The following is an 18,696-nucleotide window of genomic DNA, read 5'->3' as shown; positions in this document are numbered from 1 at the left end:
AGCAGGCGAACTCAATCACTTGTTGTCAGGACGGAAGTTCAAGAAGGCTGACCCCAACAAAACATTCAGTTGGCAGAAGGAAGATGGTAAGAAATGTGAGAAGGCGAAAGATAAAGTTGTAATCAACATGATTAGTATCGAAAAAGATGAGCTTGACCCCTGGAGAGACGCGGCAATCACATTCCCCAGGTTATCGACACGAAACGCTCGGGAAGAACCTGTGGTGATTGACGGCCTGATAGACGGCTTTTGTGTCCAGTAAATGTACACTGTCACTAGGAGTGAGGTTGATGTCTTGTACGCTCATTGCCTTTCCCAGCCCCCAAAATATGTCGGTAGAAAAATGAGGTACTCCAACACCATTATCTCTGGATTTATGGGCTCTACTGAAGAACCCATAGGAAGACTCAAAGCAACGGTGACGGTAGGCATACATCCCTACCTCCGTAGTGAGGTCATTGACTTTTATGTGGTCAAATCTGTAACCGCCACGAATGTGATCTTGGGAAGAAACTTTTTCAGAAAGTTTAGCGCCATAACCTCCACTGCTCACGGCTTGCTTAAATTTCCAACCCGAAAAGGTGTGGCTACAGTCGAATCGACCCGACAGCCTTTCCCGGTAAGAGGCAATACTCAAATCACACGAAGAACACAAGCGAGTAAAACACCGCACATCTTGGAAGAAAAATGTGTGTCAGTGCTTAAACGGCTAAGTTACTTCCCTCCAGCATCATATTCCAACAAAAAGAGCCCAACTAACTCTTACAAGACCGGAGCGCTGGCTGGCGCTATCGGCTGGGGTGGGAAGAACAATTTATCAATAACCATGGAACAACTGAATACCTTAGTCGGGCACCAAAACGTTCCAGGCCAGAAAGTTGTGAAACCTCCAACCGAGATGGAACGCCTGCTAAGGGAAACAAAAGTAGCTAGATGCTACACTGTAATTTAGATGGATACCATGACTGAAACTGATCACTTCAACTTACGGCTATCTTGATGTTTATGTCTCTTTTTCAATAAAGAATCTATGTATGTTTTTCATTTTCAGGAATGAATAAAAGCATTTTACTGTTTACAATAACTTGTTCAGTACGTTATTTACAAATGATGTTCATATATTAATAACCGGTTAGCGGCAGACGGATTCTGGCATCCACGTAAGTCCCACACTAGTTATTTTGTACCCCCTTAAGAGGTGATTGTCTAGCCCTCGTCGGTACAAGTTTATACTAATAAACGGCCAATGAGTAGATGACATAAACACGCGTGACTGCACGGTGTACATGCCAAAACTAACACAAATGTATTCTAGACATACATATGAAGATATGAACTAGTTCAACTCAAGAAAAATCGATGCAAGATCCTTGAAATCAAAAATTTCATTAGATATACATGATTCATTACAAGTTTCACCAAAAGTACACAAACTACAACGGGACAACTGTTACAAAAATTGACATCCGCGATACATGCCCTGGATGCAACGCAACTGCCCGATAGAACAACACAACTAAATTCTAAAAACTGGTTGACCGTCGTACTCTCCTTGGTGTACAAATTCCTACGATATTTAGACCAGGTATTCACCGCTACCTGTGCCATACGAGCCTCCTGAAAGGCATCCACTCTGACCTTACTGGCCATCCCTGGATTAAGAACAAAGTCAAATCCGAGGTAGTGCGTTCGTACAAACGCACCGATAGCTACAAGGCATTACAAGAACGAACCCAGTGGCCCCGTCACAGACGACGAAACCATGCATCTTTTTCAGGAAAGATGGAAGCTTAGACTGCGAGCGGTCAGACTCTCCGAAAGCAGCCTTCAGCGTCACTCACAAATCTTGAGCAATAGACTCCCGGGTCGTGACATTCTGCTTTCCCTAATAAAAGTTGACAAGAAAAAGGGGCAAAAGCTGCGAGAGCTCAGACCCAAGCAGCTCACATTTTAATCGACAGATAAGGCGGAAATAAATCCCAACATATCCGGGGGAAAACCCCTTAGAAACGACATCTCCGTGGACATCATAGTTGACATTTAACTCGGAGAACGATCGGACAACCCCACCCCTCCTGGTAAGCCCAAATTTGCCCTCAAAAAATCTTAAAGATTAAATTTGCAAGAGCCATCAGGCACCATGGAAAATATTTACATATCACGGCGGGCTTTTGTTTTAAAGCACAAAAGTGAAAAGTCAAGGGAATTCACGGATACCTCCGCAGTTACAAAAATTCTCTCAAAACAGAGTATGTCAGCACAGACAATGACCAAAGTAAAGACAGTCCATCAAGCGTATACGTCACCAATATATTGCATAGAAGTTTATTTCAAGACAAAAGACAAACGCAGTTTATTTCATTAATCAGCATGAAAGCTACATGTATAGAAGTCACAAACCCTAACAACCTATGGTTGCAACACAAATACATCAAACGAATCTTATACAAACAATCGGAAACTCTCGCGCATAACCTATCAAAAGCTCGTTCCCAAGAAGAAGTAAAAAATGGGCACATATGTTGAAAGAAATCAAAAGCTCTCAACAACCAATCACCAACATGGTCCGGCTGGTATTGGTGATGTGTTAAGACGTAACCTTTAAAATGTAGACAATATGCTTAATAATTAACACATAATACAGGCAACTAAAACCCGATCATGTAGTAACTAGCAAGTAAATTGACTAGTTCGATCCACAGGGAGAAGTTTGTTTAAATGATTTTACCACGATTAATTATTCTAAAAAAGGGAGTTTATATTTGAAGTTGTGTTTTTGTTTAACGAAACAGTAAATAAATATAATGAAAGACAATAATGAGAATGCGGTGTTTACTTCTATGCTTGATAGATGACAGGGATTGTTCTTTTATAATTAAAACTGTTATGCGATAGTTACAATAGAGTAGTTTATATCAATTTCACAATATCTATAAATTTAAGAACTATGTTTAATCAACAGGATTCTTTCTTGGTTAAATTCACATAAAACCTAGTTTACTAAGATCACTCTAAGTAAACTACATGATTGTAAAACCTAAATATCATCCAATTACCATCCTATATTCACATATAGGTGTCTAGATCACTAGGTGTTGAAGTACAAATTATAGCCTTAGATAAATTCACATAAATCAAGTCATAACTCGTATAATTGAACTAGAATATAAAGATAGTTACAACAATGGATTTCTTGAAAGAACATGGTGATTTAGATTGATTAACTAACTAGATTCAACCCGGTTAAACTCACATGAAACGTTAATTACAACAATCACTTGAGGTAATTTCATAACTATGTTGCTTTGGAACTTATTCAATTACCGAATTAAACACATAACAAAATCACTTAAGTGTATGTATCTAATCGTCTAGATTACTAGATGTATTGAAGTATAGATTGTTTTCCTAGTTAACTCACATTAATAGGTTGCAATCTATATAATTGAAGTAATGATCTAAACATGCATAACAATGGTTCTTACGGTTGAACTAGATAATTAAATCAATCAAACATATGTATAACTAGCATAACATCAAAGTATAGAACAATCCCAAGCCATAAATCTTACATTGAAGCAAACACACAAGGCTTTTAGCCTAACATAATCATAGTAGAACTAATGAAACAGTAAATACAAGTTGAATTCATGTTAAAAAGATATAGAACAATAGTACCAATTGCGATAAACGATCCTAGCTTAATATTGATGTTGAAAGAGTGGAGATTAACTTGCAGCCTTCCTTGGACCTAGAAAATCGTCTTAAAACTGGGGGAGAACGTAGTAGTGAAGGTCTCTCAAGTAAGTAACCATTTGCTTCATTAAATAGCCTAAAAAGTTAGGTATTTTGGCCAGAAAGTGACCAGATGCGCCGCATCTCTTTGGGATGCGCCGCATCTCTTTACGTTTAGTAGATTCCAGCTCGATTCTTCACTCAGGACTGTCGGCAGGGGGTCAGATGTGCCGCATCTGGGACAGATGCGCCGCATCTGGCTTGGATGCACCGCATCCATCTCAGATGCGCCGCATCTGTTGCTGTTTTGGCCCAGAAGTCTTCATGCTCCGCATCTGAAACTGTCGGGAGTTATTTGGTGTAAAGATGTGCCGCATCTAAGAGAGATGCGCCGCATTTGGACCTATTACAGTGGTTTCGGGCTGTTTTACGCATTTGATCTTCGTTTTAACTCTGTTTTCGCTGTTGGTCTTCATTTATTCATTCACAATGGACTTTTTACAAATGTACATGAATTACAATACATACGTATAACAATTACATACAAATGGAACAACATTGGATCGAAATAACGACAATAAACATGTATAATTTTGGCGTTATCAAAATCCCCACACTTAAACCTTGCTTGTCCTCAAGCAAGACTTACAAGAAATTGAAATTTACTACAGTAAACACACTTATTTAAATGAGAACACAAAAAAAAATGGGACTCACACTCTCTCGATTTAATACACAAGACACACAAGTTATTTAGTAACACAATAACTCACGCTATATGGAAATCACACTCGGGTCAAAATATATCACACTCACACTTATTTCACACACGAATCAAACTCACGCATTTTGAGTACACACGCCTTTGGAGTACACACGCGAAATGAAATCACGCCAAAGTCGAAAGGTGGGTTTTAAAGTCCACATTTCTTGAAAATTTGGATCCTTAGGGAAATTAGGACCTTTGCTAAAAACCTTTTATGTTTTGAAAATTATTCATGTTAGTTTTTACACTAATCAAGTTTTCCGGTTTTAACCTCAAAGTCCGGTTGAGGGTAACTGAAAACCGGAGCCTCAGTCGGCGCTTAGCAAGCTACTCGCCCCCATGATTGAAGTATCATGGAACTTGAAACCGGATGTCCTAAAAATGGTTTTACACAATATAGTTCATAAAATAGCATAAGTTTTTAGAAGAAACTATATCATGTCCAAATATCATCGGTGAACCATGAGTTTGCACACCTCAATTTGTTATGGCATATGTATGTTACCCGCGGTCAACATAGATGCGGTTGATCTTTACGGAGATCATCCATCTGGGGATTAGATTCATTAGTCTTAAAAGCTAATTTGCACTGTGCCCCCCCATTGTACGAGACAGATCCATCTCATGGTTAGGATAAGTCTGACCACCAAAAACCCTGTTTGATGCTGAGGTGAGGTGGATTTCCAGCCGATGATAGAGATGACTTTTCAAGATTTTTCGTCAACCTACAGCTGTTCTGGACTACGACTTCTAACATAAGTTAGCAAGTGTGTCATATTTGGAAGACTTGACTTCCATCACAATCATTACATGGATGAGCATTGGATTAGATTGTTAGAACAACAAATTACTTGATGACTTTCATTTCATCCAGAATGTGGTATAGCATGATGATTATATCTTTTATATGACAAACTCAATCATTTGGTTGTTTCTTAATTTGTTTTGTGATAATAATTTCGGTGTATACACCTAGTTTTAAAATCTACAAATTTTAAACAAAATTTGAATTTATGAAGATAAAAGTTTAAAAATTTTCACCATTTTAAGCCATTTTAACTAAAATCAAAAACCCGAAAGAATTTATAACTTCCTCCCCACACTTGAGTTCATGTATCGTCCTCGTTACATGAAATCAGAAAAATTTAAATTCAAGAGGGTCAAAGAGTGTAAGAGAGTTTATTACTTTCAAGGTTTAAAACTGAAGTTCACGGGATGATGGCGCTGAACTGAATGCCAGCATAAGAACATCATCCGCTTCTTGCAACCACAAAACAATCACCAATCAAGTATGTGCTGAACTTACTGCCAGTCTTTGTAAAAATGCAGCATATAGCACAATGCTCACCTGTAGCAATTCAAACAAAGGTACCATACGATTCACACAAAAAAAAATGGGGGTGTACTCCATGTACTAAAAACCCCACTTTCAATTATCTAAATTATTCAAATCACAATTATCCAAAATATTATCTAGTTATTACACACCAAACTTGAAAAGAAATTGTTTTTGAAATAAACCAACATCAACCAAACCTGTCACAAATCAGGAAAAATTACGTCATCCTCAGAAAAATCCCCAAAATGAGTTACTTGGCCCAGCTCCACCTTCGCTTTGATTTCCCGCGTCGTCGTCCTGAAATATTGAGGGGTTGTACCCCTGATAAGTTCCTTGAGCAGGGACGACCGCAGTGTCTTCAGTAGGCGGGTTAGGAGGAGGAGGATAAGGCGCAGCATATGGATCACCCATTCGAACCCAAGGATCGTATGCAGGCCAAGGAGAGGGGGTATAGTTAGCGGGATCTGCAGCGTATGACACTGCCTGTTCATGTATCCAATTAAGCTGATTTTGCTGCCCTGCTTGAGTATACCATGTTCGATCATTCCCAACATCGATGTAATGTTGCATCTCCCTGTTACCTGCATCGTAGTGATCAATTACCTTTTGGGTGTTTTGATCACTATGGAGTCACATATCTGAAAACTGGCGCGCCATGTAAGCCTCCCAATCATTTCCCGGACCCGAACTACTTCCAACATTCGGCTGTGGATCTGGTTGGTGTTGGGGTTGTTCTGGTTGCCTGTTCACGGGATCCTCATACCTAGTTAGAAGGCCGTTCGACCCCCTCATCAAAATGTTCGCCCTTGTATAACTCACTCTATTAAAGGGAATCATATGTTTCTCCTCTAACCCACTTGTGTTGATTCGAAAATGTTCGGCAATCCTGGTTACAAAATGACCGCCCATGATTGGTGTAATCTTTTTCCTTTCTTCAAGGAGGAAAGTGAGAATCATTCGTGGGATATGAACATGGGAGTGATCCATTATTGCGTGAATGTACCATATATCCAAGTTGGTGACCTTTTCACTGCTGTCTTTTCGACAGTTTATGGTACTTGAAATGAATCGTTGGACGCATTGGTGCTCGTAGGTACGTAGCTTGCTACAAGTCTGCTTGCTTGCACTATATGCGGTATTGCTCATGTCCACCCATGCTTCTGAATGATTAAAAGAAGAAACATAGTATATACACTGATTAAAGTAATTTTGCATCAGTTGATGTGGCAACCCTTCATAAATATCCAACGCCTTCACAAATTGCAGCAGCGTTAATGTCCTGTCTTGCCCTCCAAGACGAAATCTCATAAATGTACCCGATGTTGGTGACGTGTAATCAACCCTAAGTGAACCAACGAATTCTTTGACTAAAAGTGGATACACTTTTTCTTGCATTCTGAACAGGTTTTCCCAAGCATATATTCGATGGCCGTGATACGTTACTCGGAAAAGGTTGCGAAAATTTTGATATTCGCCGGCTTCCTCTAATGGTGTCCAATCGATATATTTCCCCGGGTATACATCTTTGTGTAGAAGTGCCTTCATCCGTTCATGGTATTCTGGATGCCTCAAAACTGCATTGATCCATGGATCCGGAGTGGTTAATCCACGGACATTTAACTGCCGGTTATCAATATCCATTTCTTCCTCTTCAGCAGCATGTTCTTCTTCACTTGTATCCTCATCTACAATTGCTGGGGCTTTTTGCTTTTTTGATTTAGGGTTTGATGATGATGCTCTAGTCTACAAAAACACAACAAAACCAAACAAACAAAATAACAAACCAAGTTGATTAGCGTTAAAGAATTTCAAAACATCTTTCATATTGTACCTAGTGAAAACCATGTGGATATGTTAAGTTCCAATTAAATCTCAATGTTTATGTTAACCAATATCTTAACATGGTATGAACTATTTTCACTCTTTAGCAAACATGAACTAGTATGCCAATTGATTCAAATCACTTTACAAGTATAATCATACATAGCATGCTTCATTTCACCAAACACTTGCAATGTCATAACATATGGAACCATAGGCATTCATCAAAAAGCATGTTAAACAATATGCAATTAATGGTTTTCATACATTTAGAACATTGAATTCATCTCAAGTCAACAACTTCATCAAAATGCTTAATCATATAATCCTCAACTTATATAATAATTACTTTCAAATCGAAATAACACCAAGTTAAGGTTCACATGTGTTTACCATAAGTAATGATTTGCATAACTTCAACTTAGAACACTTACTAGTTAACAAAAGTCAAAATCCCTAATTCAAGAACCCTAAAATTCAATAATTTGTGTGTTCGTGTAATTCAACAAAGGTTCATGCGATTTTGTTAATGTATACTAGTAATCAAACTTCAAAATATCTCAATTGAATAATTTAATGGCCAAAAGTCCGAAACCCCTAAATTCATGAAGAACCCTAATTTCCAAAGTAAAGATTTAAGCAAATAATCATGAAATTAGAGCATGAATAAGGATTAGTAGCAACAATTTAAGCATATAATGACCAAAACATGAACATTCAAACATCCTCACACTAAGAACAAGCAAAATCTGATTTTTAGATTGAAGAACACAAGAATCATGAAGTGTTTAGGATTAATCTTACCTTTCTCATGTTGATAATCGGATTTGATGCTCAAAGATGGGATTAATCGGTTCAATTAGTGAGTAGAGATTGAAATTTTGAGAGAGAATGAGATGGAATTCGGAGTAGTAGGTGAAAAAATGAGAAAAAATGATAAACTCCCGTATTTGTGCAAAAAAATGGGGCAGAAACCAACATACAAACACAGATGCGGCGCATCTGTAGCAGATGCAGCGCATCAGATGGTCCAAATGCGGCGCATGACCCTTTCTCGGCGCATTCAAAGTTCACGGGGTTTTTCTTGTTTGCAGATGCAGCGCATCCATCACAGATGCGGCGCATCTGCACCTGTTGCACCAGTTTTTGACGTTTTTTCGCGTTTTAAACATTTCGGAAGGTCCCTAAACAACTTGGTTCGTATAATAACTTAGAAATCACTCAAAACACTCAAATATATTAAAATACGTACACGAGTGGGACTATATACATGTTGTGAAGTTTAACGAGTCGTTCACGCGACTCCGTCCCAAGCTAATTAGCGTTGGGGAATAGGGTGATGTCATCTCGAACCGTGGTGTCCACTCCATCGAAATAGAGTTTCAAGCGATGACCATTCACCTTGAAGGTATTTCCGTTTCCAAACAACTCAACATATCCCGATGGGAATGCTTGTTTCACCAAATAAGGTCCCGTCCATCGGGACTTCAACTTTCCGGGAGAAAATTTAAACCGTGAGTTAAAAACCAAAACCTTATCACCGGTTTTAAATTCTTTCACTTCTTTCAATCGGGCATCATGCCACCTTTTCGTTTTCTCCTTATACGAGCTCGAATTCTCGTACGCTTCTAACCTCAACTCTTCCAATTCATGCAATTGCATGAATCAGTTTTCACCAGCCTTTTCCATGTCTAAATCACAAAGTTTTAATGCCCAGTATGCTCTATGTTCCACTTCAACCGGAAGATGGCATGCTTTACCGTATACAAGTCTAAATGGTGTGGTACCGATTGGTGTTTTAAAAGCAGTCCTAAAGGCCCACAACGCATCATCCAACTTGCGTTGCCAAATCTTAGGGTTGTTATCAACCGTCTTCTCAAGTATGCGTTTCAAGGCACGATTTGTGTTCTCCACTTGACCACTCGTTTGCGGGTGGTACGGAGTAGAGAAACGATGAGTTACGCCATACTTCTTCAACACCTTTTCAAGAAGGTTGTTGGCAAAATGAGTTCCTCGATCGGATATGAGCGCTTTTGGGATTCCAAAGCGCGAGAAGAGATTTTTCAAGAAGTTCACCACCACCCTAGCATCATTCGTAGGTAAAGCTTTTGCTTCAGCCCACTTAGATACATAGTCAACGGCTACTAGGATGTATTTGCACTTATGGGAACTTGGAAATGGTCCCATGAAATCGATTCCCCAAATATCAAAGATTTCACAAACTTGGATGCCGGTTTGAGGCATCTCATCCTTTTTCGTGATGTTACCCGTTCGTTGGCATGCATTGCAAGTCCGAACAAAATTATGGGCATCTTTAAAGATCGTGGGCCAATAAAAGCCTGAGTCAAGGATTTTTCTTGCGGTGTGGTTTGGTCCGAAATGACCGCCGGTGGGCCCTTGATGGCAATGCTCGAGAATTTGTTGAGCCTCTTTTCCGTACACACAACGGTGAATCATTTGATCTGCACCAACATGGAATAGGTCGGGATGTTCCCAGAAATAGGACTTCAAATCCGCAAAGAATTTCTTCTTTTGTTGATAAGAAAGTCCTTTTTGAAGAATGCTTGAAGCAAGATAGTTTGCAAAATGGGAAAACCATGGGATTTCAGATTCCTTGTCAACCCTCATTAGAGATTCGTCCGGAAATGTGTCCTTGATGATTGTATCATCGAGTTTATCTAATTCGGGGTTTTCAAGTCGGGATAAATGATCGGCGGCTAGATTCTCGGCTCCTTTCTTATCACGTATCTCAATGTCAAACTCTTGAAGTAGAAGAACCCAACGTATGAGATGATGTTTTGCATCTAGTTTCGAGAATAAGTACCTAAGAGCCGAATGATCCGTGTAAACAATGGTTTTGGACAACACCAAATATGACCGAAATTTATCAAACGCATAAACAACCGCTAGGAGCTCTTTTTCCGTGGTGGTGTAATTAATTTGAGCTCCCGTTAGCGTTTTGCTTGCATAATAAATTGGAAGAAAATGATTATCAGGTCGTTGTCCTAAGACAGCACCTAAGGTATAGTCGCTTGCGTCACACATTAGCTCAAATGGCATACTCCAATCCGGAGATACGATAATGGGAGCTTGTGTGAGTTTTAACTTTAGAATCGAGAATACATTTTCGCAATTAGAATCAAAGTCAAATGGACCATCCTTTTCAAGAAGCTTGGTCAATGGGCGGGCGATTTTAGAAAAATCTTTGATAAATCGCCTATAAAATCCCGCGTGACCAAGAAAGCTTCTAATTGCCTTGACATTCGTCGGTATAGGTAGCTTAGAGATAACTTCAATTTTAGCTTTATCTACCTCTATTCCCGCACGAGATATTTTGTGACCAAGTACAATGCCCTCCTTCACCATGAAGTGGCATTTTTCCCAATTCAGGACCAAATTTGCTTTCTCACATCGAATAAGCATACGTTCAAGGTTAAAAAGACATGATTCAAAAGAGTCTCCAAACACGGAAAAGTCATCCATGAAGACTTCCATACAATCCTCTACCATATCATCAAAAATTGCCATCATGCACCTTTGAAAGGTTCCGGGTGCATTGCATAAACCAAATGGCATGCGGCGATAGGCAAAGGTCCCAAAAGGACAAGTGAATGTGGTCTTTTCTTGGTCGTTAGGATCAATTGGAATTTGGAAGTAACCGGAGAAACCATCTAGAAAGCAATAGTATTCTTTCCCCGCTAATCGTTCAATCATTTGATCAATAAAAGGTAACGGGAAATGATCTTTTCTAGTGGCATCATTGAGACGCCTGTAATCAATACAGACTCTCCAGCCGGTAACCGTTCTAGTTGGAACGAGTTCGTCTTTTTCATTTACAATAACGGTTGTACCCCCCTTTTTGGGTACTACTTGTACTGGACTAACCCAAGGACTATCGGAGATGGGGTAGATTAACCCGGCGTCAAGAAGCTTGACTACCTCCTTTTTAACAACCTCTTTCATGTTGGGATTTAGCCTGCGTTGTCTTTGTACTACTGGTTTGAAGTCATTTTCAAGGAGAATTTTATGTGTATAATAAGACGGGTTTATCCCTGGAATGTCGGTCGCTTTCCAGGCTATAGCCTTTTTATGGGTTTTCAAAACAGAGATTAACCTTTTCTTCTCGTTACCGGAAAGATGTGAAGCAATAATTACTGGCAATTGAGATGTACCTTCGAGGTAAGCATACTCCAAGTGTTTGGGTAGCTCCTTAAGCTCTAGTACGGGTGGTTCTTCCAAGGAATTCTTTATTCGGAATCTATCTTTATTTCCGATATCTTCAAATGATTCTTCTTCCTTAGGAAACTCTTCTTTCATGGTCTCATCATCCGTGACCGCTTTCATCAACTCATCAAAATCCTCATCAATATTGAAATATTCACTTTCACTCACCGGGGTAAACCCCGAGGTATCAATTTCAAGTAGCTCCTGTAATTCATTCTCAACACAAAAGTTTATAACATCAATTTGAAAACAAGAGTCATCGGTGGAAGTGGGTCTTTTCATGGCTTTGTCAATATTACAAACTATTCTCTCGTCTCCCACACCTAGACTTAATTGTTCTTTTTGGACATTAATGATAGCATCTGCAGTGTTAAGGAAAGGACGTCCTAAAATGATAGGAACTTTTGTGTCCTCTTGCATTTCTAGAATAACAAAGTTGACGGGAAAGACAAGTGAGCCAACTTTTACAAGAATATCCTCGGCTATACCTATGGGGGTATCAAATGATTGGTTTGCTAATCGAATACCCATCCGGGTTGGTTTCAAATCTCCTAAGTCAAGTTTCAAGTATAACGAGTAAGGCATTAGGTTAACACTTGCACCTAGGTCGGCTAGCGCATCATACACTACCGAATCACCCATCATACATGGTATGATAAAACTACCCGGATCTCCCAATTTTGGAGGTACATTTTGCTTTTTCAAGATGGCCGAACACTCCTCGTGGAGGAATGTGGCAGATACTTCTTGGTATTTTCCTTTCGAGGATATGAGATCTTTCAAAAACTTCCCGTAATGGGGCATACCCTTAAGAACCTCTGCGAGTGGCATGTTAATGCTGATTTGCTTGATCATATCCACAAATTTCTGATATTGGCTCGCGATTCTGTCTTTCTTCAACGCTTTTGGGTATGGAATGGGTGCCTTGTACACCTTCACTGGTGGTTCTTCACTTTTCTTCGATATGACCTCCGGTGGATCACCTTTCTCTTGCTCTTTTTCAACATGCTCATCTATATCAACAGGCTCCTGCAAAACAGAAGGAGACAAGGGAACTTCCGGGGACTTAAGGGTCTCCGGGTTAGTAGTTAAACCGCTTCTAGTGGTTATAGCATTTACATGCTCATTCCTTGTTTGATTGTTAAGAGGATTCACTTGAGTATTTGAGGGGAGAGCACCAGGTGGTCTCTCTGCTAGTAACTGTGAGATCCTTCCAACATCCCTTTCTAAGTTTTGAATCGTAGCTTGTTGATTGCGAATTTGCTGAGTTTGAATTTCTGAATTTTGTTCGTGTTTAACCATAAAATCTCTCAACAGATCTTCTAAACCGGATTTCTTCTCAGGTTGTGGTTGTATAAGTACTTGTGGTTGTGCTTGTGGTTGATTGTGTTGGAAATTATTTTGGTAATTTCGTGGCGGTTGATTACGATTGTTTAGATGATTGTAACCCGGTGGTGTATTTCTTTGATTTTGATTCTAGAAATTTCGGTTATTTTGGTAACCTGCATTCCCTCCGTGGTAGTTGTTGTTTGAACTTGAAGGTCCTCCTATTTGATAACTGTTGACAGGAGGATATTTCCGATTATTTGCTTCAACCGCCGGAAAGTCGTCAAAATTCATCTCACCTTTTCGCATGTAACCTAGGAAATTTGCTTGCTCTTCCATCGTCGTTTGGTCGCAATCTCGTGTGAGGTGGGGACCTTGGCACAACTCGCACCCTACCCTGATAGCGTGCATTTCTTTGGTTACCTTCTCGATTTGCCTTGCTTGATTTGCCAATTGAACTTTTAATGCAGCGATTTCATCGTTGCTTTCGACATTAGCAACTGTTGACGATCTAGAGAATTCCATCTCCTGATGCCAATTATGAGAATGGGCTGCTATATCGGCAATTATCGTGTGAGCGTTTTCGGGCATTTTTTTCATGATTGATCCTCCTGCTGCAACATCTATATCCTTCCGGGTAGCCACATTGACTCCTTTATAGAAAATTTGGACTTTTTGGAATGTATTCAACCCGTGTTGAGGACATACCCTAAGCATTTTATTAAATCGGGTCCAAGCTTCATAAAGAGTCTCGTTAGACTTTTGCTTGAAGTGATTTATGTCACTTTGCAATTTTGCTGCTTTCGAAGCGGGGAAGAATTCTGACAAAAATTTGTCCATCATATCATTCCAGTTTTCAATATAACCTTCCGGTAATGAGTCTAGCCAATCTCTTGCATCATCCTTTAGGGACCATGGAAAGATTTTTAGACATGCAACTTCATCGGAGACATCTTTGATTTTGAAAAGCTTGCAAATGCTTACAAACTTACGAAGATGCTCGTTAGCAACCTCATTTGGGGCTCCACCGAATTGACATGTATTAGTCACCATGTGGAGAAATTGTCCCTTTATTTCAAAACCATCAGTCATCGTAGGTTGAACAATTGCGTGGCCTTGTCCTGTCCTTGTTGCCTTCATCAAAGCATCCATCGTTTGATTTGTAGCAGTCATCTCTTCCTCTTCTTTAATGACTGGCTCGATGATTGGTTGAACAATTGGTTCAGAGTTAGAATCTAACGAAAGTGATTCTAAACCTTGAGCAAGAGATTCTACTTCTTGAGCTCTTAAGCGTTCGTGAAGTTCTCTTTCAGGTTCAGGATATGAAGGAATTAAATTAGAGTTGGAAGAACGTAGATTCATGCACTAATGCCTATCCTGCAATCACAACAACACAAACAAACCAATTGCAAAAATACAAGCTTACAATAAAAAGTAACTTTTCTAGGAATTGAATTCCTACAAAAGGATCGAATAATTCAAAGTTTATTAAAATCTTTTAACAAAACCGCTCCCCGGCAGCGGCGCCAAAAAGTTGATGTGTTAAGACGTAACCTTTAAAATGTAGACAATATGCTTAATAATTAACACATAATATAGGCAACTAAAACCCGATCATGTAGTAACTAGCAAGTAAATTGACCAGTTCGATCCACAGGGAGAAGTTTGTTTAAATGATTTTACCACGATTAATTATTCTAAAAAAGGGAGTTTATATTTGAAGTTGTGTTTTTGTTTAACGAAACAGTAAATAAATATAATGAAAGACAATAATGAGAATGCGGTGTTTACTTCTATGCTTGATAGATGACAGGGATTGTTCTTTTATAATTAAAACCGTTATGCGATAGTTACAATAGAGTAGTTTATATCAATTTCACAATATCTATAAATTTAAGAACTATGTTTAATCAACAGGATTCTTTCTTGGTTAAATTCACATAAAACCTAGTTTACTAAGATCACTCTAAGTAAACTACATGATTGTAAAACCTAAATATCATCCAATTACCATCCTATATTCACATATAGGTGTCTAGATCACTAGGTGTTGAAGTACAAATTATAGCCTTAGATAAATTCACATAAATCAAGTCATAACTCGTATAATTGAACTAGAATATAAAGATAGTTACAACAATGGATTTCTTGAAAGAACATGGTGATTTAGATTGATTAACTAACTAGATTCAACCCGGTTAAACTCACATGAAACGTTAATTACAACAATCACTTGAGGTAATTTCATAACTATGTTGCTTTGGAACTTATTCAATTACCGAATTAAACACATAACAAAATCACTTAAGTGTATGTATCTAATCGTCTAGATTACTAGATGTATTGAAGTATAGATTGTTTTCCTAGTTAACTCACATTAATAGGTTGCAATCTATATAATTGAAGTAATGATCTAAACATGCATAACAATGGTTCTTACGGTTGAACTAGATAATTAAATCAATCAAACATATGTATAACTAGCATAACATCAAAGTATAGAAAAATCCCATGCCATAAATCTTACATTGAAGCAAACACACAAGGCTTTTAGCCTAACATAATCATAGTAGAACTAATGAAACAGTAAATACAAGTTGAATTCATGTTAAAAAGATATAGAACAATAGTACCAATTGCGATAAACGATCCTAGCTTAATATTGATGTTGAAAGAGTGGAGATTAACTTGCAGCCTTCCTTGGACCTTGAAAATCGTCTTAAAACTGGGGGAGAACGTAGTAGTGAAGGTCTCTCAAGTAAGTAACCATTTGCTTCATTAAATAGCCTAAAAAGTTAGGTATTTTGGCCAGAAAGTGACCAGATGCGCCGCATCTCTTTGGGATGCGCCGCATCTCTTTACGTTTAGTAGATTCTAGCTTGATTTTGCACTCAGGACTGTCGGCAGGGGGTCAGATGCGCCGCATCTGGGACAGATGCGCCGCATCTGGCTTGGGTGCCCCGCATCCATCTCAGATGCGCCGCATCTGTTGCTGTTTTGGCCCAGAAGTCTTCATGCTCCGCATCTGAAACTGTCGGGAGTTATTTGGTGTAAAGATGCGCCGCATCTAAGAGAGATGCGCCGCATTTGGACCTGTTTCAGTGGTTTCGGGCTGTTTTACGCATTTGATCTTCGTTTTAACTCTGTTTTCGCTATTGGTCTTCATTTATTCATTCACAATGGACTTTTTATAAATGTACATGAATTACAATACATACGTATAACAATTACATACAAATGGAACAACATTGGATCGAAATAACGACAATAAACATGTATAATTTTGGCGTTATCAATTGGGAAGATCGCAAGACAGGCGAGTGTCCGACGGCCCCAGAGGTCGTAATTCCAGTCTCGAAATCAACCGGAAGCACAAGAAACAACTTTCGTTCGCAAGGGATATGCATAGCACATCGTTATCCGAGCACAAACGAATCGTATTCCTCGAGCCCAGAAGATCCAACAACCCAGCGACCAGTCGGATAACGTAAGATAAGTCGAAAGACCACCGGCGTTCGGTTGTTTCCAATCTATCCACAGTTAAAGGCGGAATACGTTCGAAAAAATCCAAGGATTCGAAACAAATCTTCAGATCCAAATCGAAGCCTGAAACAAAACAAAACAGCAATAAGAGGGTCGCACAAGAAGAGAAGACAGAAAAGGAAAAATACAAGTGCTCACCAATGCTGTGGGTAAAATGACTCAGTAAAAAACGGCAATGCCGTCCTTCGGGCACCAACAACAACAACAACATCAATAACTAAACAAGCAAATGGATTATTCATAACACCGAAAGGCAACTTTCGAAGGCTGAGAATTTACAAAAGTGAAGTAGTATTGAAGAACAGAAATGTAGAATAGTTGGAAGTAAAAAGTGCAAAACTCAGGAGAAAAGCGAAGCTATTTATAGACACAAAGGAAACAAGAAGTAATGATGAAAGTGGTATACAATTACCCCTTGGAAAACGTTCCAAGACATCGAAAAAGGAAAAAGCATAAAAAGGAGGCGCATTTGCAGAAATTTCTTTTCGCGCTGACAAACATTAAATGCACATCCAATCAGGAAGTGTGGCCTTATCTCAGAAGTTTGACGACAGTAACCGTTCTGGCTACCTCCATCAAACTGGGGGGACTTAATGATACACATAATTATCCTTCTCAAAAACAGGCAAGAGTCTCGGCAAAAATCCTACCCGATACTATGCGTCCCGGAATGCGTACTTCTTTTCTCGACATTCGTCTGACGTCATCCCGGGAATTTTACCACGCCGGGCAAATGGCAAGACCAAGAACCCGGATGACATACGCACAATCGGCACCATACAGCCGGTTATGACAATCATAATCAAGCATTGTGAAGACAGTCATCATAATCATAACCGTGAAGAAACACTTCCCAAGTGTTCGGCGAAGACCCACCCGGCTAGACTGAGAGCACCGTGATGCCTTAACCGGAATCAACCTGCCGTCAGTACCATCACGGCATTCCAACCCGACACGAAGATATTCTCCCGAGACAAGCACGTTGTCCCGGAGAATGTGCACTACCCCGGAAAAGACACTCTGTCCCGGATTGATCACCTGATAACGGAACGAGCATGCAAGCAAGTTGCATGCCACGTCAGCCCGCAAATCTAGGGAAGTTCGTTAGGATCTGTTATTCCCCACTAAAAGGACAGGTGCCACGTCACCCCTCGGGATTGACAAAGTTCGCTACAACCATGAAAGGGACATGTGCCACGTCACCATTCCCTCCTAAACATCTATAAATACGTAAACAAGATCTTTCATTCACACAACACTGGATGCATTAAAGTTACTCTGCCCAAATCAATTGCGGTAACATCACTTCAGTCGTTAAACCAATTCCGGCCGGTGCTCCGATCATCGTCGGAATTAATCCTCACTCTTAGATATTAGCTTATTCGATTCAGATCGAATAAGGCTAATTCAATCGATTGTTTTACACCCTTGGAATCCAGATTCCAAATCGGGGTTTGCACAATTATTGGAGTTAAAACATTCGACTCTCTATTTCTCCCAAATCAAGCACTCAAACCCGAAATCTAATCACACTTAACGATTTTGGTTTGATCAACACCATATAAATAGTAGCGCTAAATTTTTAAAGCATGAACCACTGCCGTCAACTCAAGATCGTGAGTCGGGTATCTCTTCTCGTGCTCCTTTAATTGTCTAGAGGCATAAGCGATGACTTTACCCCTTTGCATTAGAACACACCCAAGCCCATTGATTGAAGCATCACAATAAACCGTCATATCTCCAATTCCTTCCAGTAACACCAACACCGGAGCTTGACACAATTTCTCTTTCAATAACTGGAAATCAATTTCTTGCTCATTCTCCCAATTAAATCTCACATTCTTCATTGTCAACTTGGTTAATGGAGAAGCGATTTCAGAAAAGTATTGGATGAACCGACCATAGTAACCGGCCAATCCGAGAAAACTTCGAATTTTCGTTG

This window comes from Rutidosis leptorrhynchoides, chromosome 3, assembly GCF_046630445.1.
Source record: "Rutidosis leptorrhynchoides isolate AG116_Rl617_1_P2 chromosome 3, CSIRO_AGI_Rlap_v1, whole genome shotgun sequence".
Lineage (NCBI taxonomy): Eukaryota > Viridiplantae > Streptophyta > Magnoliopsida > Asterales > Asteraceae > Rutidosis > Rutidosis leptorrhynchoides.
This window is presented reverse-complemented; position numbering follows the sequence as displayed.